General features: G+C 41.6%; 1 protein-coding gene and 2 pseudogenes across 1 annotated transcript in view; 2 read left to right on the forward strand and 1 right to left on the reverse strand.

Moving 5' to 3' along the window:
* The first annotated feature begins 3,945 nt into the window (after positions 1–3,945).
* Positions 3,946–23,663, forward strand: part of LOC101984745 (cytochrome b-245 heavy chain) — a 70,005-nt gene continuing 50,287 nt past the window's right edge. Inside the window, exon 1 of the mRNA XM_026782084.1 lies at positions 3,946–3,975. The gene's annotated coding sequence lies outside the window, so the exon portion shown is untranslated. The remainder of the gene's footprint in view (positions 3,976–23,663) is intronic.
* LOC113456675 lies at positions 5,961–6,115 on the forward strand (annotated as a pseudogene).
* Positions 8,748–9,146, reverse strand: LOC101984462 (annotated as a pseudogene).

A 23,663-nucleotide genomic window follows, 5' to 3' on the forward strand; every position in this document is an offset into this window, starting at 1 on the left:
GTAACTAATGGGTCAGGCAGTGATTAAAAGAATACAGTTTCCGTGTAATTATTTCGGGGCATAAGCTAAGCTAGCCATGCGGGCGGCAGGGTGCCTGGGACACGCACCCCACCGCTCCTTAATTCAACATATATATTTTAATGTAAGATGGAAATTCCTGCCATAGCATGAGAAATATAAGAATGCTAACATTGAGCCTTACAATACAGCAGCTGTTCATGAAAACACTGCTTTTTGTGTATGAATTTGCTCAATTTTTTGAAGCCATGATGCTGGGTACTGTTACTAAGTTTCTGCTAAATTGTCTGTTGTTGTATATGACACAAAGACAAATGTGATATATATTTCATAATTTATATATAAAATAAATATATGGTACTTGTATATCATAAATATATATACATAAGTTCTAGATAAACATGAGTGTTCTGGTGATTCATAAATATGAAATATGAGGATGGCTTTAGCTTTTTGTGAACATTATATAAATATTATATGTTTATAAAATCAAAATGAATTGCTTCTGTGTTTGGAAAAAATCAGACATTGAAAGGGGTCATTGCAGAACATGAGCTAGATATGGGCTGTTTTTTAATAATTCCTTTGCTGCTGAAGGTGTCCTTTCAGTTTGCAAACATATAGCTATAGGATGGTTTCCTTTAAAAAAAAATAGCTTCATTGAAGTATAATTGCTCCACAAAAACACACATATTGAATTTGAACAGTTTAATGAGTTTAGACATTTGCAAACATTCATGATATTATCACCACAGGCAAGATGCCACACCTCAAAAAGCTTCATTGTGTTTCATTTTTATTTTTTAAGAAATTATCTTTTCTCATTTTACATACCAATCCCAGTTCCCACTCCCTCCCCTTCTCCCACTCCCTTCACTTTCCCCACCACCCTACCCCCAACCACTCCTCAGAGAGAATAAGGCTTCCCATGGGAAGTCAACAAACTCTAGCACATTGCTTTGTTGAAGGACCAAGGCCCTCCCCACTATATCTAGGCTGAGCATGGTATCCCTCTGAAGAGAATGGGTTCCAAAAAGCCAGTACAAGCAGTAGAGGTAGATCCTGGTCTCAATGCCAGTGGCCCCACAGTCTGCCCCAGCCACCCAACTGTCACCTACATTCAGAGGGCCTAATTTTGACCTATACTGGTTCCCCAACTGTCTGGCTGGAGTTGGTGAGCTCCCATTAGCTCAGGTAAACTGTTTCAGTGGATGTCCCCATCATGGTCTTGACCCCATTGCTCATATTATCAGTGCTTCATTTTTATTGCTTATTTTTCTTTTTTGGCAGAACACAACAAGACGACTACCCTCTTAAAGTTCATAATAATCTTTTAAAAATTTTATGCACAATGTTGTATAGCAGATCTCTAGAATTTACACAGTATAAAGTTGAACTATCATACCCATATAACAACAATGGTTTGTCCCCTAGCTATTGGCAACCACTATCTGTCTGTGTTTATGAGTCTGATTATTTTAGATACCTCATGTAAGTACATCCAAAAAGTATTTGTTCTTCTGTCTGGCTTTTGATTGATATAATGTCCTATAGATTTATTTGTGTTGATAGAAATGGAAGTGCAGTTGTTTTTTTAAAACATCTTGATTTTATTTATTTGGCTATTTATTATTTCCAGAAAAATCATATGGTAATTCTTTTCTTTTTAAATTTTGGGGTCTATGGTGACTGACTGTTCTCCATACCAAGAAGCTGTCATCTTGGGGAATTTAGCTTTGCCCCTTGCAAAAAACAAACAAACAAACAAACAAGAAACTTCCTGTTAGGAATTTTTCTAGCAAAAATCCCAATCAAGCCAAATGACGAGCCGAATTAAAGAATGCCAAGGTTTAATGGCATTTCTGCACTCTCGGGCGGCAGCAAGGGAAATGAGAAAGCAGCAAATGAGACTGGGGGTAAGGGGAGAGGAGAGGAGGCTGGGAAGGCACACGGAGACTTTCAGGGGAGCAGTTTAAATAGACTGGGGAAGGGTAAAGAATTGGCAGGTTGCCTTGTCCTTCCTAGGGGGAGGGATCAAGGTTAGACAGGCACAGGGGTTGGGCTGTCTTGCCCCTCCTTGAGGGAAGGGTCAAGGTTTAGCAGATTCAGGGGCGGGGCTGTCTTGCTCCTCCTTGGGGGAGTGGCCAAGTTTTGTAAGGTACAAGGGTAGGGCTGTCTTCCCCCTCATTGGGGGAGGGATCAGGGTTTAGCAGGTACAGGACCAGGTCTGTCTTGCACCTCCTTAGGGGAGGGGTCAAGTTTATTCAGGCACAGGGGCGGGGCTGTCTCATCCCTCCTTGGGGAGGGGTCAAGTTTTGGCGGGCTGTCTTGCCCCCTCCTTGGGGTTTGACCTGCAGGCTTGCCTGTCTTTGGGGGAGGGGTCAAGCTTTGGCAGGCACAGGGGCGGAGCTGTCTTACCCCTCCTTGGGGGCGGATTCAAGGTTTGGTGAGCATTGGGTTGGGGCTGTCTTGAGGGAGGGGTCAAGGTTTGTCAGGCACAGGGGCGGAGCTGTCTTACCCCTCCCCCGATGGAGGGGTCAAGCTTTGGTGTGCTAGGGACAAGGCTTCCAAAGATTGAGGCCAGAGATTAGGATTTATACTTCCAAGCTAGGCTTGTTTACAGTTTTCACCCCTCCTCCAACCCCATCTGAGTTTTTACTGCTCCCTACAAACTGGCAAGTTTACTTGTCTCCTGGGGGGGGGAGTCTAGAGTATATGTGTATATATCTATATCTATACACACGCACATTGTGTATGTGTTTTGGGGCAGACAAAAGCGGGGCTCCATATATGAAGTTAAAGGGTAGCCCTCATCCGTTCTGGGTGCAGTAACCCCTCTCAGTAGCCTCCACCTATGCTTTGTATATGACAACACAAAACAAACTCAGTGGTATTTTTGTAGACATTTTGTTTTATATTACTTTGTTTTGGTATTTTGTTTTTTGTCTTCTTTGTTTTTTGCCTGAATATTTTAGCTTCCAATTTTATGTTTTTATAGGTTCTGGTCATATGTGAGTATTTGTGTGTGTGTGTGTTTTCTGTTTTGTGGGGTTTTTTCTAAAGAGAAAAAGAAAGGGAGTGGAGTTGGGAGGGTGTGGAGATGGTGAGGATCTGGTGGGGAGTTGGGGAAAAGGAATCTGATCTGAATATATTGTATGAAAACAGATTTATTTTCAATAAAATGTGCTTTCTTATAAAAAGATGAGGAATGAGGTGAGGGCAGTAGATATTCCTCTATGGCCACATTTCTCTGTGTCCCTCTTAAAGAAGGTGAGTTTTTTTCTAAGTAACAAAAGTTATACAGACTGCTGAATGTGGTGGGACATGTCTTTAATGTCAGACACTTGAGGCAGAGGCAAACTCTAGTCTAAATAATGAATCCCAGACTAGCCAGGGATGCATAATGAGACAAAATATTATACAGATTTATGGGGAGGTGTGTGATATTTTAATACATGTATCCACTGTGTAATGTTCATATTAGAAATAACCAGGTCTACCTCCTCAAACATTTGTCATTTCCTTCTGGTGAAAGCATTCATAATGGTTTTTCTCTAGTTATTTTGTAATGCACAGTACACTGTCACTATCTGTAGTGACCTGGCAATAGAATACTAGAAAGTCCTTCTCGTATCTAACTATAGCTTAAGGGGATATATATTTTATGAATGTCTTTGCAACTGAAAACGCACTCAGACATGCCAATTACATGTGGTAATTAAATGAATAATGTTCTTAGCAGGTTTTCTTGTTCAGGAAAAGGTACTTCATAGCAGCAAAACTTGGTATATTAAGCACACACTCAGAAACCTTGAACCCCTTTTTTTCACAGTATACCACAAACCCTGGCAGATGAGGTCCCTGTTGTGCAGAGCCAACAAGTGTGTCCAACTTGTTCATCATATGCAGCAAAGTTACCCATGCAGGAGACCCAACACTTCCTTAAAACATAACGAGGTGGGTTTTTGCAATCTTTTTAAATTAATTGCATAGCTCTCAAGCATGAACTTCATAGATGACAGTGCTATTGTATGTCAAATGGTTGGGCATACCTGCTGCGAAAGGCCTTTACATATTACCTCATGGTATTTTCTACGCAAATTATTAGGTTCAGCAGTGTTGGTTTGAGCAGGGTTTGGAACCAGGACTAGCTTTGAGGCATGTCTACAGCAGCATGTCCACAGCAGATGATGAGAAAGCTTTTAGCAGTGACTATAGTATTCCAACACTTTGTGCAGGAGAGGAATTTCAGGGTTTACTGCTCTCCAAAGAAAAGATATGTGGAGGCAGATTTGAAAATTCTGTGTGTACTTTTCCTCCCTCTCTGCCTCCCATTCTGAATTAATTTTCTCTCCTAATGTTGAGTTTTTGATTGAATCCTGATTAGCCTACTTCCTAGAATGCTGGTAATACCATCCTTTTTATATATCTGCATTATGCATACTGGTTTAATTTCTTATCAGTTTGCTTCTGATCTTAATTGCCTCAAGTCTACAGCTAATGAGTGAGTTTTAGTAGTGAGTGACAGGACTCAAGAAATAAAATGGGATGTAAAATTTCTATTTCCAAATGGTTTCAAGACCTCCTCAACTACCACCACGATAGCACTGAGAAGGGCATTCTGCTGTTGCCTTCCCCTACCAAGAGGACATTCTTAAATGGAGTGGCAGAATTCCATCCTCTCTAGTAACTAGAAGGATCTAGCACACACATGTACAATTATTTTCAAGCCAATGGGGATGCTGTTGTGACAGTAGTCACTCTAGTCAGAGTAATCGGCATGGTCCTCCCAGCCTACAGCAGAAGCAAGAATTACAAATTGAAAACAGAACCACTACTATGTCAGGTAAACTTAGAGATACTCACTGTGAGGCTGGAGAGATGGCTCAGTGGTTGGGAGCACTGACTGCTCTTCCCAGGTTCAATCCCAACACTTACATGGCAGCTCACAACTGTCTGTAACTCCAGTTCCGGGGGATCCAACACCCTCACAGATGTACATACAGGCAAAACACTCTGAAAAGTGCACACAAAATAAAAATAAGTTATTTAAAAAAGACATTCACTGTGATTGAAACTATAGGACTATTATTCTTTTTTCTTTTTCTTTTTTTATTTATTAAAAATTTCCACCTCCTTTCCTCCTCCTATTTCCCTCCCCCTTCCCCGTCTCCCACCCCTCTCCCTCTCCAGTCCTAAGGGAAGTCAGGGTTCCCTGCCCTGTGGGAAGTCCAAGGCCCTCCCCGCTCCATCCAGGTCTAGGAAGGTGAGCATCCAAACAGCACCCACAAAGCCAGTACGTGCAGTAGAATCAAAACCCAGTGCCATTGTCATTGACTTTTCAGTCAGCCCTCCTTGTCCAACATGTTCAGAGAGTCCGGTTTGATCCCATGCTTGTTCAGTCTCAGTATTCTATGAGGCAATTTCTCTGTTGGGATAGTTTCGTCTGTCTACTAAAAGCCCCCACTGTGGAAAAACACAGTTTACTTAAGGAACTATATGGACATATTTTAGTATCAGCTCACAGGCTCCAAAATAATTCACTACCCATCTAGACCATTAGTCTCTCCCTTTAGTGTCCCTAAGATCAAAAATTTATTGCAAGAAAGAAGTAAAATGCTTTATTGTTTCATCTAACTTCCTTGTGGACTTCTAGTTAGCTGGTTTGACACATGTGGAAGGATTCTTTCCCATGCTTTAGAAAGAGTCAAGACATTCCAGTGTTTAAAAGGATAGAAGGAAATATTTTCTGTAAGTATTTCATGTATGGATTTCTTCTGTCAGTATTTGGATTTACAAGATTAGTGGAAAAATGGGTTCAGCCACTTCTACCAGAGGGCAAATCTTTCACCTGTAAAAGGCCTAATGTCACCGAATCCTGCAGTTGAAATCTGATCTTGACTCTGAACTTGTCTTTATTAAAGTATGGATAGGGTCCAGGAACAGCAGCAGTGATACCATGATCATAAGGATGGTTTCCCCAGGGGAAGGCTTATTCATTGCACTCCAGTTGTGTTGAATGAACTCTGTGATGTCCCCAAATGTGGGAAAGTCAACTGCATTATTTCTGGTAGTGGAGAACTGTTTGCTTTCTCCCCTACTAAATATATTTATAAAGAAAAAAAAGAAGGGTCCAGGAAGTATATTAAGGCAGAGCAGTTTTTACTTACTAGGGTCAACAGTTTTCACCCAGTACTATGGGTTACATTGAAAACAAATTTCTATTTCTCTGCCTGAATTTTGACCTCATTTTCTAGGTTTTAGAACTCCTTAGAATTTCTTTATATCCCATTTTCTACTGTTCACACTGAATTTATTTTCTCCTTTCTCTGGAGAACTGATTCTTAAGGAAAAAGATAAACAAGGTTTCTATTAAGCCCCAAAGAACTACTCAGGTATGCAGGGCTGTTTGTACACTGACAGAGCTGCCTGGAGTTACAGGATAAAACAAATATGATTATGGTCCCAATATCAATATTAAGGACCCAATAAGGTCCCTTCTCCAAAGGGAAATAAATTATATGTTAGAATGTCATGTTCTTAGGTAGCACTCATATTAACATCTAATATTAATGAATGCTATTATGTCTGTACCAGTCTGTCATGTATGGCAGCCACTAACCACATGATTGCTAAGCATATGAAATGTGTCTACTTCAAATTGAAATATGTAAGTATAAAACATGAATGTCCTAAAATTTTGCACTAAAAATATTAACAATGATTACCTTTACATTGGATGACATGATAAAGTCAAATATTTGACGTTTACTTGTCTAAATGATAGGGATTAATAAAATTAGTTTGTCTTCATTTAACAAAATTAATTTTACCTCTTCCAAATTACTATTTATTGTGACTACTTGGGCATTTAGAATTGGCCACTTGGCTACTTTCTGTGGTCTGTGTTAGAGTACACAGAGCTACTTCAAACATGTGGTCTGGTGAATAATGTCCTGTTTTTATTTTTTTCTTTTTAAAAATTTATTCTTCTCTCATATATTACATCCTAATGGCAGCCCCCTCTTCTCCTCCCAAACCCTCCTCCCCTTTCCCTTAGATCCACTCCTCCTCTGTTTACCTTCAGAAAAGAGCAGGCTATTATCATTATTATTATTATTATTATTATTATTATTATTATTATTATTAGGAGAGAATTTAATGAATGAGTACAAGATGTTTTGATCAAATATACCCTCACTCCCTCTCTCCACTTCTCCCTCTCCATGATACAATATTGACCAGCATGATCTTGTACAGACCTTGTGCATGCAGTCACAGCAACTGTGAGTTCTTATATGAAGCTCTATCATTTTATAATCTTTCTGCTACTACTTCTGCAATGATTTCTGAGTCACTGGAGAAAGGAATATGACAAGATGTCCCATTTAGAGCTGAGTACTCCACAGTCCCTTATTCTCAACACTGATTGAATGTGAATTTCTGTGTTAATTGCCATCTACTGGGGGAAAAATTTCCAAAGACTGTTGAGAGATGCACTAATGTATGGGTATAAGGCTGTGTTTAAAGGGAAGCTTGATACCATTTAGCAAAACAATGGTAGTAGGTTCTCCCCTAGGGTCAATGTCCTCTTCTTTAGCCATAGGTTCTTGACTAGATTTACAATACAGGGCATGAGCTCCATCCTGTGGAGTAGGTCTTAGAGACGTCTATCACATTTATACCACTATTACACTTGACCTTTTTAGATCCATTTCTTGGATATTGTGGCTAGTGCTTGAACATGAGAATGCAGAGATCTCTTTGAAATACTGATTTTAGTTCTTTGGTTATATACCCAATAGTGGAATTGCTAGATCATATGGTAGTTTTATTTTTCATTATTTTTTAAATTTGGAAACTTTTATATCATTTTCCGTAGTGGTTGAGCTAATTTACATTACCATAGTGTATGAGGGTTACCCTTTCTCCATACCCTAGCCAATGCTTAATATCTTTTTAAAAATGCATTAGTCATTCTTATTGAAGTGAAGTAATGATTCATTGTGGTTTTGATATGCATTTTCCTGAATACTAATGATCCTGAGTATTTTCTCATGTACCTGTTGTTCATTTGTATGCCTTTTGAGAATTATCTGTTTTGATCTATGCCCATTTGACATTGGGTTCTCTAACTGCTCTTAAGTTTTTAGGATCTCATATATTTTGGATATCAAAGTGTTGTCAGATATAGTAGGTCTTATTCTGTAGGTTGTCTCTGCACTGTATTGAATGTTTCCTTTGTTGTACTAAAGCTTTTACACTTGGTGTAATTCTACTTATATACTTCTGCTTTCATTGTATGTATTTTGTAGGGACTCTTGTCTGAAAAATCTTGCTAATTTTAATATTGTGAAGCATTTCCCTTATATGCTTTATTCTAGTAGTTTGATAAAGTCAAGTCTTATATTAAGGCCCCAAAATTCATATGCGTGTGGATATACAGATTTTCTAACTCCGTTTGTTAATGCGGCTGTTTCTTTTCCACCGTGTATTTTGGCACTGTTGGTCAGAAGTCAATTGGTGACAGATAAATGAGTTAACTTGTAGACTCTCTGTTCTTTCCCAGTGTGCTGTGTGTATGTGTTTATTTCAATAAAATGCTGATTTGACTACTATAGCTTTAGAATATCTCTTAAAGTCAGGTAGCATATATCTCCTGCTTTGTTATTTTTTTTTTGTTTTTTAAACTTTTAATGATGTTAACAAAAACATACCTAAAAGCGAAGCTTCTGGAAAAACTATTTGTTCTTCCCTGACTTGTATCGTTCCTCAAATTTGACCTTGGCTTCCCTCCTTGCCTTGCGTTTCAGGGCTGGGTCCCTAAAGACATCCTTGTTGACAACAGTTTTGTCCAGGGGGATGTTCACAGAGTACCTTGTGGGCATCAAGTGGTTGTAGTTATAAACCTTCACAAAGGACTTGATCTTGGATCTCTTGGCGACTTTCTTCTTGCCCATGGCTGCGGTCACTTTTCGGGAATAGCGGTCAATTCCAGCCACCAGGGCATGGCTGTAAGGGCGGTCTGAGGTGCCATCATCAATGTTCTTCACGATGACGGCTTTGCGTCTGGAGTAGCATCCAGCCAGGACGAGCATCACTTTCCCGGGTTTCATGAACTTGCCCATTTCGATAGCCAGCAGCCAGTTCCCAGCAGAAAGGAAAGGAGGCCATGTCTCCTGCTTTGTTCTTGTTGCTTAGAATGCCTTTGACTATTCAGAGTTCTTATGGTTTCATATAAGTTTTAGAAGATTTTTTACTACTACCTCTGTGAAGAAAGCCATTGTAATTTTGAGAGAAATTATGTTCAAACTATAAGTGTTTTTGTAAGGGACTTTTAAATAATATTAATTCTTCTAATCCATAAATAAGCTTTCTGATTCTTTGGCATTCTCAAGTGCTTTTCGGATAAACCCCAGTACCACATATATTTGCTTAGTATTGTCCCCCAAAGTACCAGTAAGCATTATTTATTTCTCTTTTTTCTTCTCAAATTATATTTTCAAATGGCTTATATTCTATACTACTTACATTTTCTGTCTATTATACTTAGATCTTATATCATACTTTAAATTTTCCTAAATGTATTTTTCATCTTAATAACTTCTATTGGACTTTTAAATTGCTTCTATATTTTTTGTTTCTTTTTTTTTTACAATAGTGACACATTTCTCTGTTTTCTTCAAGCTTACTGAGTTAGTTTCCTTAAAACAACTGTTTTAATTTCTCTGAAATCTTTAAAAATCATTGTGGATTAGCCCCAAGATCCTGTGGCCACAAAAGCTATAAGCTGTGCCAATCTCTGAGACCACTGCTCAACAAGACCAGCACAGCAATGGGTTAGGAACAAAAGCTATGCTTCAAAGAGTTGCTAATTACTTAGAGTCATAACTCATGACTGTTGGAACCAGCCACAGGCGATGGAATGAAAGTCCAATAGACATAGGCTGCATACCTTCCCTTTGCATATAGTGGTATATCATTTGTGTTTTAATAAATAAATCTTGCCTGAGGATCAGAGGGCAAAGCAGCCACACTAGTCAGATATACAGGCCAGGAAGTGGTGGCACACACCTTTAATCCCAGGACTCTGGAGACAGAGGCAGATGGATCTCTGTGAGTTCAAGGCCACCCTGGGCTACACAAAATTGAATCTGTCTAAAAGAGAAAGAGAGCTCCCTCAAAGGTGATCTTAGCACTGGGATCACACGTCTTTAATCCCAGCACTAGGGGGGTGGAGACAGGAGCCATATGAATAGGCAGAGATGTAGGAGGAGGATGTTTGTTTGTTCCCAGCTGCTTAGCCCCGAAATAATCACACAGAAACTGTATTATTTAAATTACTGTTTGGCCCATTAGCTCTAGCTTCTTATTGGCTAACTCTTACATATTAATTTAACCCATTTCTATTAATCTGTGTATTGCCACACAGCTGTGGCTTACTGGGTAAAGTTCCCAGCGTCTGTCTCTGACGGGCTACATGGCTTCTCTCTGACTACGCCCTTCTTTCTCCCAGCATTCAGTCCAGTTTTCTCTGCCAGGCTCTGTTCCCCTATAGTTCTGTTATAGGCCCAAAGCAGTTCCTTTATTAGCCAATGACATTCACAGCATACAGAGGGAAATCCCACATCACAGAGAGAATATAACGGGGAAGAGACATGAACTCAATGGAGTACAAGTTTGAGGATTTGTGGAGACAGGATCTTGCCCACTTCAGTCTGAATATTTGGTAGAGGTAAAAGATCTCTCTAGTGGTTGGCTGTTTTGCTTTGCTGATCTTCAAATTGAACCCCAATCTATCTCTGGATTTTTATTATTTGCCCTACATTAGCACAGGAACTGCACCAGAGTTCTAACCTCAGGCAGAACTGTGAATGGGGGATATAAGACCTGCCCATGTTTGGCTTGAGCAGCTGAGCCAGTTCCAGGGCAAAGATTTGTATGCTTTATTACTCGGTGCTACTCCTCAGTGAGTGAAACCTTGCCGTATACTATGTTGCCTAAACTTAATATATTGTTGCTGAAGGCAGAACCCTGGTCACCTTGGCTTGTACTTTGTATTAAGATGGATTGCAGCTGAATTTCATGAGTTGTGAGGAGCTGCAAAGCCATCTCAGGTGGCAGTGATGCAGGCCAAATCACAAATCTGTCCCACTTGATGCACAAAATAGTTTGGGATTAGTCCTGGGGCAGTTCAAGATTCTTGTATGTGAATACTGTTCTGGCAAACTTGGAGGTGAGTGGTCCAGACAGTCCCCTGGCTACAAAAGCTGATGCTAAGCTGGGTCACATTTATATATCAGTCGCAGAGGCTTGGCCACATTCTCGGGTGTAGGACATGTTTACAAGACTACTCTATGGATAGAACTGAAGCAGTTGAAACTCAAGCCTGTCCTACAGGCACATAGATTTCCATCTGATTGTTAGTCTACAAGCTGTCCGAGCTTTGGGCTACCTACACAACCTTCATTTTTAACTTAAATCTTGGTCTCACGTTGAGTCTGCTATTGGACTCTCAGACAAATCCCTGTCTTAGAATCCCCACTGTGTTCCTCAGTTGGTGGAGTTCTGCTCCCTGCTCTACTGCCTGAGGTTGGGGATGGGGCAGTCTCTATTGCCTGCAATACACTGTTACAGTGGTTCAATATTAGACTGCTAACCTAACAACAGGGATCATGGGACTTTTCCCAATAGAGTTTCACTGTGACATGCCCAATCCTGAATTTCAAGTCTAAGGCCTATACTTAATTTTTCATTCCCCCAAGTGGGAAGTGTTTCTCTTTGGGTTTTTCTTAGTAATGGAGAAAATTTGTAAGGGTTTGAATTAAAATTTCCAACATAAGCCTCCGTGTTTAAACACTTAGTCCCTGGTCCATGCTGTTTGAGGAGGTTTAAGAGGTGCAGCCATGCATTCCTACCATGATGAACTCATAAGACTCAACCCATAGGCTCAAATAAACTCTTTCTTCCATAAGTTTCTTTGGTCATGACATTTGATCAAGCAACAGAAAAGTAATGGCTGCAAAGGGAGTGATGGGGAAACATTTTTGCTTCCTGTTTTCTTCTGCAAGTCTTTCAGTTTGTTACACTATAAGCAGATGTGACATTCTCTTTCCTGATTTCCTTATCTCTTATGAAATTAGTTTGATGTGTGAATAGCTAGCTGTTCTACTTGGCGTGTCTAGGGAGAGAATGCCTGAGGATTTACTGTGCTGCCATCCTGCTTGTCCCATTAAAGGATATATAACCTAATTTTTAAAATAGGCTAATAAATTGAACAGGGAGTTCTCAGAAGAACAAATACAAATGGCCATTGAATATTTTAAAAGTGTTCAACAACCTTAATTATCAGGGAAATGTAAATGAAACTACTTTGAGACTTATCTCACCCCAGTCATAAGATCAAGAGAATAGCTGTCAACAACTGCTGGCCAGGATGTTGGTGGGAGTGCAAACTAGGCAAGCTACTATGGAAGGCAAGGTGGATGTTTCTCAAAAAGCTGTAAATAGATCTACTACGCCATGTAACACTACAAGTCCTGGGTATATACCTACAAGGACTCTATATCCTACTATAGAGATATTTGGTCATCCATATTTGTTACTGCTACTGCTTGGTTGTAATAGAAATAGTCTAGATGTCCATTAATTAATGAATGGATAATGAAAATATGGTACCTATGTACAGTGGAATTTTATTAAGCTGTAAAGAAAAATAAAATGATAAAGTTTGAAGGCAATTATATAGAGCTGAAAAGTATTTTCCTGAATGAGATAACACAGGCCCAGAAAGACCAATACTCTATGTTCTTTTTCATAAAGGAATCCTTGCCTCTAAGTTTATGTCTGTGTATATGACAGTGAGTATGCATAGAGGTCAGGAAAACAGAGAGAGCTTCATGAATGGGGCAAGGAAGATGGGAAGTAGAGAGAGTGGTAGGGGAGAGTCAATCAAAAGTAAGTGCTCATGAAAAAGCTATGAGGAAAACTCATACTTCATAAGCTAATTTCAAAACAAGGTTAAGGAAAAAAAGAAATAACCAGTTACCTTTGGTTAAAAATAGGAGGTCTTTCGGAATGACTTCCCTGACCTCTTTTCAGTGAGAAGATAACCACCACAAATACAGAAGACAGTGTGACCTCATGGCAGAGAACATCTAAACTTCTTGGGCAGAGAAGTTCAAATCCTCCTTCTCTCCCTCCCTCCCCCTCCCCTCCCTCCCTTCCCTCGTTCCTCCCTCCCTCCTGTCTCTGTCTCTCTTCCTCTCCTCCCTGCCCCTCCCCCTTTCCCTCTCTGTTCTCCTTCCCTCCTTCCCCCCAACTCCTGGTGGCAGCTGGTTCTAAAGTCAGCCACTGGTGAGGTCTCACTGTTCTGCTTTCTTAGTCTCCCCTCATTTGCGTTGTGTAGATGATGGTGCTAACCATCCCCTCTTCTGGCCCATGGACTCAACTCCTCCCAGCAGAGGGTAGCAGGAGATTTTTAGCCTGCAGCTTTGCATCTGCAGGTATTACTGGGCTTCAGGATCCCATATGGCCTCACCAAAGGGCTGCTTTACCTTCTTTCATGAAAATTTAAGATCTGGAGGGGACACAATGAAAAGTTTCTGCATTCCGACAAGCCTCTCTGCTGACATAATAAACTGAATCAAACCAAATTTTAAAAAAAGCCCAGGTTTAATGAATACAAATGCTCCTGGTAGATTCCCAGACCCCACCCCATCCGCAGAGTGGAGAAGGGAAAGAAAGACTAGAAAATCATGTGTTTGTTCTCTGGGGGGTCAGTTTAAATGCCCTGTGGGAGTGGTCTTGAGCATCTCTGAGGAGGGGTCATCATTTGGCTGTCTTTCTTGTGGGAGAGTCTAGACTGAGGCAACTCCCAGGAGAGGGGCCTTGGGATAGAAATTCCACCTGAACATTCCAGACTCTGGATATATGGATGCCAGGGGATGGGGTGAAGCTTCAATCTAAACATCCAAGACTCTTTGGCTATAGGGGTGCAGGTCCAAGTCTGGCTACTTCCTTCAGGCATGGGACAATGTGGGGGAAGGGAGAGTTAGGAGTTGGTGGGCTCACACTCAGCAGGAGGTGTGACTGGAGAGGCATCCACTTAACTGCCATCCTGGAGACCTCAGGCACCTGTTCTTTGAGGAAGATGAGAAGACAAGTTGCTAAGAGAAAAAAATAGATTGTTATTGTTGGGCCTATGCAGGGCTAGGCATAGGAAGGGTGATTAACTGCCAGAAAGAGTGGATAGAGAAGTGCCTTTGTAGTGGCATTTCATTTGCATTTTAATAAATAAAGCTTGCCTGAAGATCGGAGAGTAAAACAGCCCCACTGTTCAGCCTTACAGACAAGGCAGTGGTAACACACATCTTTTATCCCAGTTGTCACACTAGTTGCCATAGAAACCTGGCAGTGCATGTCTTTAATCCCAGTGGTTCATACCTTTAATACCAGTACTATAGAGAATTATAAAATGGGAGGAGACAGTTCTCAGTCTGAGTCTTATTCTGTGATTCCCTGGAGGCAGGATCACCATTTTCAGACTGAGGTCGAGGTAAGAGCTAGTGGCTTACTGTTTTACTTTTCAGAATCCCAGCATCTGTCCCTGAGTTTTTATATAGTGTGCTTCATGCCCTGGTTGTACAGGAGAGGTAAAGGTGAATGAGCGAGACACGAAAGTAGATATGCTCTTTAAAACCAGTGTCTCCAGCAGCATGGTCAGGGCAGAACTTTCAGGATCCCAATTCCAAGATAGGTGGGAATCTGGAGGCACAGTGACCCTAGAACTGTGGAATTAGGAGCGGCGGAGCTGCATCCCCAGTACCCGGCCGCCTGCACAGCTAGCTTTATACCTGAAATAATTACACGGAAACTGTATTCTTTTAAACACTGCCTGGCCCCATTAGTTCCAGCCTCTTATTGGCTAGCTCTTACATATTAATCTAACCCATTTCTATTAATCTTTGTAGCCCACGAGCTGGCTTACCAGGAAAGATCTTAACCTGCATCTGTCTGGACAATCATGGCGACTCACTGACTCAACTTCTTTCTCCCAGCATCCTGTTCTGTTTTCTCCGCCTACCTAAGGGTTGGCCTATGAAATGGGTCTAGGCAGTTTCTTTATTAATAAGAAATCACTCCCATATCACTAGAACCAAGACCAGTGCTATGAGACACTGGCCACTGAGGGAAGGACGGGAGCACAGTACCCAGATACCATGGACATATGGGACTTCTGTCCACTTGTCACCACCCTGGTAGAAGTTTTTAGGTGTTTAGGACATATGGTGTCAGACAGCCCCAATTTAAAAAGATTTTGTAAAAGCCAGCTAAAGGTCATTTGGGGATCAGGCCTTGAATTGCAGGTGCCCATTTCACAACAGGAACCGAAGTCCAGCGCAATGAGTCCAGTGTAGTAGGCTTTGGGTCAAAAAGTGGGGGGGAGGAAATTCCTTTGAACTTGATGTTTTCTGAAAAAGGGATCCCAGACGACAAGGCAGGTCCCTGTCCCAGTAACAGGTTGGGAGCCTGGGGCAGCGTGTCTTTTGCAGAAAACCCTAAAAATCGCAGGAGGCGCTGGGCCTCTAAGGCAGTGGCTTGGAAAGGACAACTGACTCAGTGGAAGCCCATCTTAGCCTGGCGGAGAGCAGGTGCGGGAAGAAGGGTGTTTTCCCACCACATGGCCCCAAGCCAGTGGGAGAAACAGCCCCTCGATGCAACTTCCAGATGAAAAGTTTCTGCACCCCGATAAGCCTCTCCGGTGATGCAATAATCTGAATCAGACTAAGTCAAAATGAATTAGAAAAAGCCCAGGTTTAATGGATACAAAGGCTCCTGGATGGCTTTCCAGCCCTCCAGAGAGGAGATGGGAAAGGAAGACCGGAAAATCATATGTTTGTTCTCTGGGGGCCTGTTTAAATACCCTGTGGAATGGTCTTGAGCATCTCTAGGGAGGAGTTATTGTTTGGCAGGCTTTCTCACGGACAAAGTCTGGACTGAGGCAACTCCCAGGGGGAAGAGGCTTGGGGTGGAGCTTCTACATGAACACAGAGAAGCATCCATTAGCGTCACTAACAGAAAGGGACACAAAATTCCCTAGATTAGATACCATCTTGGTCAATTTAATAGGCCTCATCTCAGAGACAGTTCTGGGACAGGCCATTAAGGTACAGAGGCCTTTCCATCAGCCTCACTATTTCACTCTTCTTTCATCCCAAATCATTTTCATATTTATTTAATTAAATGTTTAAAAGGTAACATCTTGACAATTTCTCACATGTACTATGACCGTATCTGTTCCCCCTAGCCCCCCCTTCTACTACTGACCACCTTTCCTATTGGTCCCCTTCCTACTTCTGTGGCCTTGTATCAGCATGCACAGGCATTGTTTACAAAACCATGGATAACTTACCAGTGACAACACAGAAGGAAATGATACCCTTCCTAGGCAATCGTTAACTTTCAATAACTCCGGCAGGGAAGGATGGGACTTCATGTGCCAAACTGACCTCTCCTCTCTCACATTCTCTTCCCCCTAGTTGGGACAGATCCCAGGTCTATGCTGTGCTGGAAGAGAGGGATGTTCTCTCTCACTGGGGAGCAAGGTGGACTCGGTTCTAGAGGGTTGACTTTTGATGTGTGTGTGAAGCCAGAGCCAGGGAAATGATGAGGATTCTGTTCAGAACAAAGCTTGACTTCTACTCTGAAAATTATGTTGTTCCCAGGCCTCGATGGAAGGGGACATTTTACTTTCTTTCAAATAATCTAGCCCCCAATTACTTCTTTCCATTCCCCAATTCCAGGTCAATAAACAAGGTGACTAAGGGACAGGATCAAACAATGAAAAAAAGAAAAGTTCACTCTAATGAATCTTAAGATCGGATTATTGCCATTAGTACAACTACATAGAATTAGGTCACTGACCCCAAGGCTCTGCTCCATAGGTGTTACAAGAATTCACCCATCTTTATCCTGAATACAATGTGACGAAAAAGTAGGAACAGTGAAGTTAAGCAACTTGTCCAAAGCCACACAGCTGTGAAATTCCAACCAGGGCCATGACTCCAAATTTCAAACAGAGCCTGGCTCCAGGAACTATGCTCGAATCCATTGACCGCCTCTCTAGCCCTTTGCACTCCCACTGTGCCTCCAAAGTGACACAAAATGAAGGGCACAGTGTTTAGACACAGGAGGCTCAAGAGATTCATTCCCAGTATGTTGCTTGGAATGTAATGGAATACCCTATTCATAAATCAAATGCCTGTGTAGGAAGACTATGTTAATTGGTTATCCATCAGTAAAGCTGGTCCTCCCTAGATGGTCTTTAACCTGCTATTGTGAAATCCTAATCCTCAAGCCCTTTGGAATTTCAGACTTTTCCATTTATCTAGTGTGGCTTATGATAAAAGGCTGCACAGTCTAGAACTCGACTCTTGCTACCTGGTAACTTCCTCTGCTTGTCACCTGCCCTGCCCTACACAGCTTACCACATGGTTCTGTGCACTGCTGTGTGCATTCAGATGTCACCTCCTATGTCTGATGCCCTCAACTAGACACAGACCTTCTTGAAGAAATGACCATATCCTGTATTAGGCTTGCAGGCCCATATTCCCTTAGGAGCTTCTTAGTATGTGAAGATGAAATTGTTTTCATGTATCCTATTAATTTCTCTTATTGCCCTACCTGCTTATTCTCTTTACTCTAATATTTGCAATCTCTTGCTTCTTTTATATCTCACATATATAACCTTGTGCTTGGAACTACACTGAATGGGTTGATATTTGACACGCACAGTTCCCTGCAGATCAACTTTGTCTAGGACTACATTCATCATGTGTGTTTTTGCCCAAATGTAAAATGTAGTGAATAAGATCCGTTCAATAATTAGACTGATGACTTACACGTTGTTAGTATTGGCTACTTGTTAACCACTAAAAACTAGAAGGTGTTTGTTGGATGCAGTGCATGCACGTGTGCTCCAAATTTTCCTCAGAAGTTGAGATGTGAGAATCATTCTGTAACTGGAGTTTAAAGCCACCCTGCACAAAGTAGCCAGACCCTATCTTAAACTGCCACCACAGGAAAAAAAAATGGATGCACACTCAAAAATTAGCTGTTAAACTTATTGCCTCTTCTGTCTGGTTTTGGTATATAAACCACAAGTTTACACGCACATGGTAAAACACTAAGTCTTAAGTATTTTCTTTTTTTCTCTTCCTTCTTCCTTCAACCCCCCCCCCCTTCAATGATGTTTTTTAAGTGTGGTTTTGCAAATAGTCCCTCAGCGGTTGTATTCTCTATGGCCAGCAGGTGGCAGTGTTTGCTCACTCAGGCCGAGGCGCTCTCTTGGTCTTAGCACACTGGTCTCTTGGTGCTTAGACCGGTTGCCCAGGTTACAACCTTCTTGTCAGTTTTCTCTCTGTGTCTAGCTATTGATTTTCCTCCTTCTCATCGCCACCACTGCTTCACTTATCTCTAAAGATATTTCTAACCACACTCCCAAATAAAGGAGTTAGAGGTTTATTCCCCCCCCCCCATCTACCCACCCTCTGAGGCACTAACAAGAAACCGGGGTTTAAAATGAACCAGTTTGTAAAACATGAAAAGTTAAGTATATCCTGAAAAAGCAGGAAAGGTGAAGTCCCAGTTAGCCTGGTGACACGTTCTGCAAAGCTAGTGTAGGCTGTAGTGGCCAGAGATGATGCTCTGCCACTACACTGGGACTTACCTTGACTTCGGGGTTCTTTTTAGCACAGTTATCCAAGAAGCTTGTGACCAATATGCAACAAGACACAATGTATTGGCTTGCCCATGAAGGGCATGTTTCTGCATTAGTATAATCTTGGATGGTCCACGATGCATTTAGCTACCCTTCAGAAGGCACTGTCTTGTCACCAGCTCTTCTCTCCCACTACGGGAGCATTAACAATGCTTTAACAGCAGCAGCTACAATTAATGAGCTCATGCTACGTGTTGGGCAGCTACACATTCATAGGCATCACCTCATCTAATCCCCAGAGTAGGCAGATAGTGTTATACATGTGGCAACCACAGTTTGGTTTAAAAAGTGCCACGCCCTCATTAAGAGGAAGAGCCAGGATTACATCCAGACCCTCTTTCAACATCTTGCCTTTAGCCTCCCACTCCTTGGAGGTCCTCTGGCTTATCACATGTTCTGTCTTCAGAGCTTAAACTACAATGATTCTATCACTGCATTACGCCTAAACTCCCACAAGTTCCAGATGCTGTTGCTTCTTGCCACTAAGAGCTCACAGTTCTGCGGAGAAGTCAGGAGTGCCCACTTGATCTGGCGTCCCAGAAATGCTGAGGTCCTATCCTTCAGGTCCGTCTGCAGTAACGAGAAAGAGGCCTAACAATACCCAGGCAGTCACCTCAGCTGAGAGGCAAATGGCCAACAAAATAGGCAGTGTCTCCAGGGCAGCATGGAACTAAGTGGTTTTGATGTACGTGGAGAAACAGGAAGGGAGCTTAGTGGTACCTAGTCTCCTGATTTGGAGTTAGGATGTCTCCTCACTCCCAGAAAGAAACAACATTGCAAAGGATCCATGGGGACTACACTGTGATAATAGTGGCTGTGGAGGTGGAGAAAGGAGCTAGTAATCCTGTAGCTGTGGAGATGGATATAAACAAGCTTCGTCTACAGTGTGAAGTTGTTGATCCACAGGCCTTGTTTTCCTGTAGAGCACCATGACCAATTGTCCCCTTCCTGCTGCTTCCACTGCGCTACATCCTCAAGTTCTGAGGAAGAGACAGGAGCCGAGCAGTCTGTGGTGAGAGTTCTACTTCACTGTGTGATTGATTGTATAAGCAAGGTGGCATAAATTTTCTGTTAAACTTATATATATAATGTGTATATATTATATATATAATGTAAATATAAAGTAATGAAAACCCCCAAGGCTTTGTATTGATTACTTACTCAATATGGAGGCAAAGCACAAGAATGACAACATAAATCAAAAACCTCTGAATACAAAAGGAACTCAAAAATAGTTAAATGGCATGCTACATGCTATAGTTTGTACCCATGCCATCTGCCAAGGGCTCATGTGTTATGAGGTTGCTATCCAGTGGAGAGCTGTTGGGAAATGTAGAACAATTTACCAGACAGACCCCAGTGAGACATCTTAGATCATTCAAGGGTGTATCCTCAAAAGGGATTGTGGGACCTTGGTCTCTTTTAATTCATTCTCCTCTTCCCATATGGCAATGTTTTCTATGTATCCAGTACAGGAGTAACTGAGCATCTGAAATTCATCCACTGTAATCGAAGAACTAACATTTGGATTGTATTTTGTTTCTGTATGTGTGTGTGGTGTATGTGTGTGTATCTCTGTGTATGTACTCATCTTTGTGTTTGAGTTTGTGTGTGTGTGTGCCATGTCACAACTGTGGAGGTCAGAGAACAATGTCAAGTGTTGGGTTTTGCCTTTCACCTTATTTTGAGGACAGAATCTTTTTAATTGTGCACTATAAACCAGGATAGCAGGCACTTGGCCTTCTGGAGATTTTTCAGTCACTGTTTCTCATCTCATTACAGGAGCATTGGACATATATATGTTATAGACATATCTGGATTTACCCTGTGGAATCTCAGGTTTCAACTCTGGTCCTCATACTTTCATGATAAGTGCTTTTACTCACTGAGCAATAGCCCCAGCCCAGTATTTTTTTATCTTAATTTAAATGTGGAGACTCACTTAGACCTACTGAATACGATATTGGGCAATACTGGTTGAAGACCATTTGAATATATAATGTATAATGTACTAATGATTGTGTGTAGACAAATCTAAATTTGAAGCCTACCTTTATCTCCACTACTCGGAAACTTTAGATATGTTACTTTATTTTTATGAAAATACTCTGTGATGGGGAACAGGAAAAGATACATCTTAATCTTGAGTAAATTATGTATTAGAATTAATGAACAGAAAGAAGCTATCCTAGGACCTGCTAGTAGTGAATTTTCAAAGAACAGCTTTTCCCTTCTATATAGCAACTGTACAACTTGAACAGCTGTTCCCTTCTGTATAGTAACTGTTCAATTTGAAGGAGTTTCTGCTTCAAATAAGAAGTTGTAGAATTCTGATGAATCTCCTCAACATGTCTAAGAGGACATCCATATGCATACCTGAAGGGGACCTGCAGCACCCTGTGCTTCTTGAGCAGGGATTCTTCCAGAAATAAAACCCCCCAATACACTTATGGTCATGTTTCCAGTGGGAAACACATGCCCCCCAACCAGCCTAGCTGAGAAATATAGAAAAAAAAACCCATCCTCTACATTGGGGGTGTTTATTATTTTCTTACTTATCTTCTTGAGTACCTTAGAATCAAAAGTTTGCATTTTAAAATTAGTAGAGAGGTTGGCTATTTTACATACCTCTTCACTCAGTGAATAATTCTCAGATTATATTCATTTGCTGTAAAGAAAGCCAATCCCTTGTTATGTATTACTGAAGCACATGTGTATTCTCTTCAGCTTCCAAACATTTGGAGTGTTTTTTAATTTTTTTAACTTTCCTTACAGCCACTGGCTGCTGCATTTTTTAATTTAATTTATTTTTTAAAACAATCTTATTTTACATACCAATCCCAGTTACCACTCTCCTACTCTCTCCTGTCGTACTACTCCACCCCCAGTCTTCTTCCCATCCTTCCCCCAATCTGCTCCACAAACAGGGTAAGGTCTCCCATGGGAGTCAACAAAGTCTGTCACATCACTTGAGGCAGGACCAAGGCCTTCCCCTCTGTATCTAGGCTGAGCAAACTATTGCTCCATAGGGAATGGGCTCCTTAGCCATCAGGGGAAAGCAAATCAAAACAACTCTGAAATTCCCTCTTAGACCTGTCAGAATGGCTAATGAAAGCTTATGCTGAAGAGGATGTGGACTAAAAGGAACACTCCTCCATTGCTGGTGGGAATGCAAACTGGTACAACCATTTGGAAATCAGTATGGTGGTTTCTCAGAAAATTGGAAATCAATCTATTTCAGTACCCAGTAATACCACTCTTGGGCATATACCCAAAGGATGCACAATCAGACCATAAGGACATTTGCTCAACTATGTTCATAGCAGCATTATTTGTAATAGCCAGAACCTGGAAACAAAGTAGATGCCCCTCAACCAAAAAACGGATAAAGAAAATGTGGTAGTTTACACATTGTAGTACTACTCAACAGTAAAACACAATGATATTTTGAAATTTACAGGCAAAAGAATAGAACTAGAAAAAAAAACTATCCTGAATAAGGTAATCCAGACACAGAATGTACTCACTCATAAGTAGATATTAGACATAAAGCAAAGGATAACCAGCCTACAGTCCACAACCCCAGGAAGACAGGAAACAAGGAGAACTCTAAGAGAGACATACATGGATCCCCTGGGAAGGGGAAATAGACAAGACATTCTTAGCAAATTGACAGCATGGGTGGAGGGTGGTAGGGGGATGGGGAGAGGAGAAGGGCTGCAGGGAGGAGAACATGAGGGATTGGGAGGGTTGAGTTTGGTGAAGAACAGAGAACAAGAGCTAGGAAAGAGATACCTTGAAAGAGGGAACCATTACGGGCTTAGCAAGAACCCAGGCACTAGGAAAATTCCCAGGAATCCACAAGAATGACCCCAGCTAAGACTCTGATGTTATGTCCTGTCCCTTTAAGAGAAAAGTCCCACCCACTCCCTCCCCTGTTCACTGAGGCAAGCAGATCTTCATTCTGCTTCCAGCCTAAGTTCCTTTCTTTCTGTCTCTCTCCCAAAGAAGCAGCTTCTGCCTCTCTCCCTTCTCCCCACTTCTCCCTTCCCACCCCCTCCTCTCTCTCTTTTGTTCTCTTTCTCTCTCTTTCTCTTCCTCTCTCTCCTTATCCCCTATCTTTCTCCCTCTTCCCTTTACCCTTCCCTTCCATAACCCACTAAATAAATAACCACTTCCTCTGCATAGTGTGCCTAATATGTCTCTGTCTCTCACCCACCATGTGACTCCCTGCCTGGCTGGGACTGGCTGCCTTCATGGCCTGTTGTGGTCTCAGTACATGGAATGGTGCCATTTTACTTTTGCCATAACAAAAACTCTAAGCAAAAATGGAGAGGGTGCCTTAACTGGCCTTTCCCTGCAATTAGCTTGATAACTATTCCAATTGTCACCACAGAACCTTCATTCATCAATTGATGGAAGCAGATGCAGAGATCTACAGCTGAGCACTGGGCCAAACTCCTGGAATTCAGTCAGAGAGGGAAGAGTGATATTATGAGCAAAAGGGCCAAGAGCATGATGGGTAAACCCACAGAAACAGCTGACCAAGCAAGTGCCAGCTCAATGACTGTGGAATGACAGGTGGAGAACCCGTGTAAGACTGAACTAGGCCCTCTGAATGTAGGTGACAGATGTGTGGAGTGTTTCTAATGTGTGTTACATTGTGAGAAATAGATGACCTCTGTGGCGGGCTTCTCAACCGGCGAGGAAGAACGACCACCACACGAGGAGTCTTCTCAGATCACGCTTTACTGGAGTGCACTTGGTTGAGAGAGAACATGAAGCGAAGGGGGGCAGGAAACGAGAGAGCAAGAGAGAGAGAGAGAGAGAGAGAGAGAGAGAGAGAGAGAGGAGAGAGACGAGA

The sequence above is a fragment of the Microtus ochrogaster genome, chromosome 10, assembly GCF_000317375.1.
Source record: "Microtus ochrogaster isolate Prairie Vole_2 chromosome 10, MicOch1.0, whole genome shotgun sequence".
Classification (NCBI taxonomy): domain Eukaryota; kingdom Metazoa; phylum Chordata; class Mammalia; order Rodentia; family Cricetidae; genus Microtus; species Microtus ochrogaster.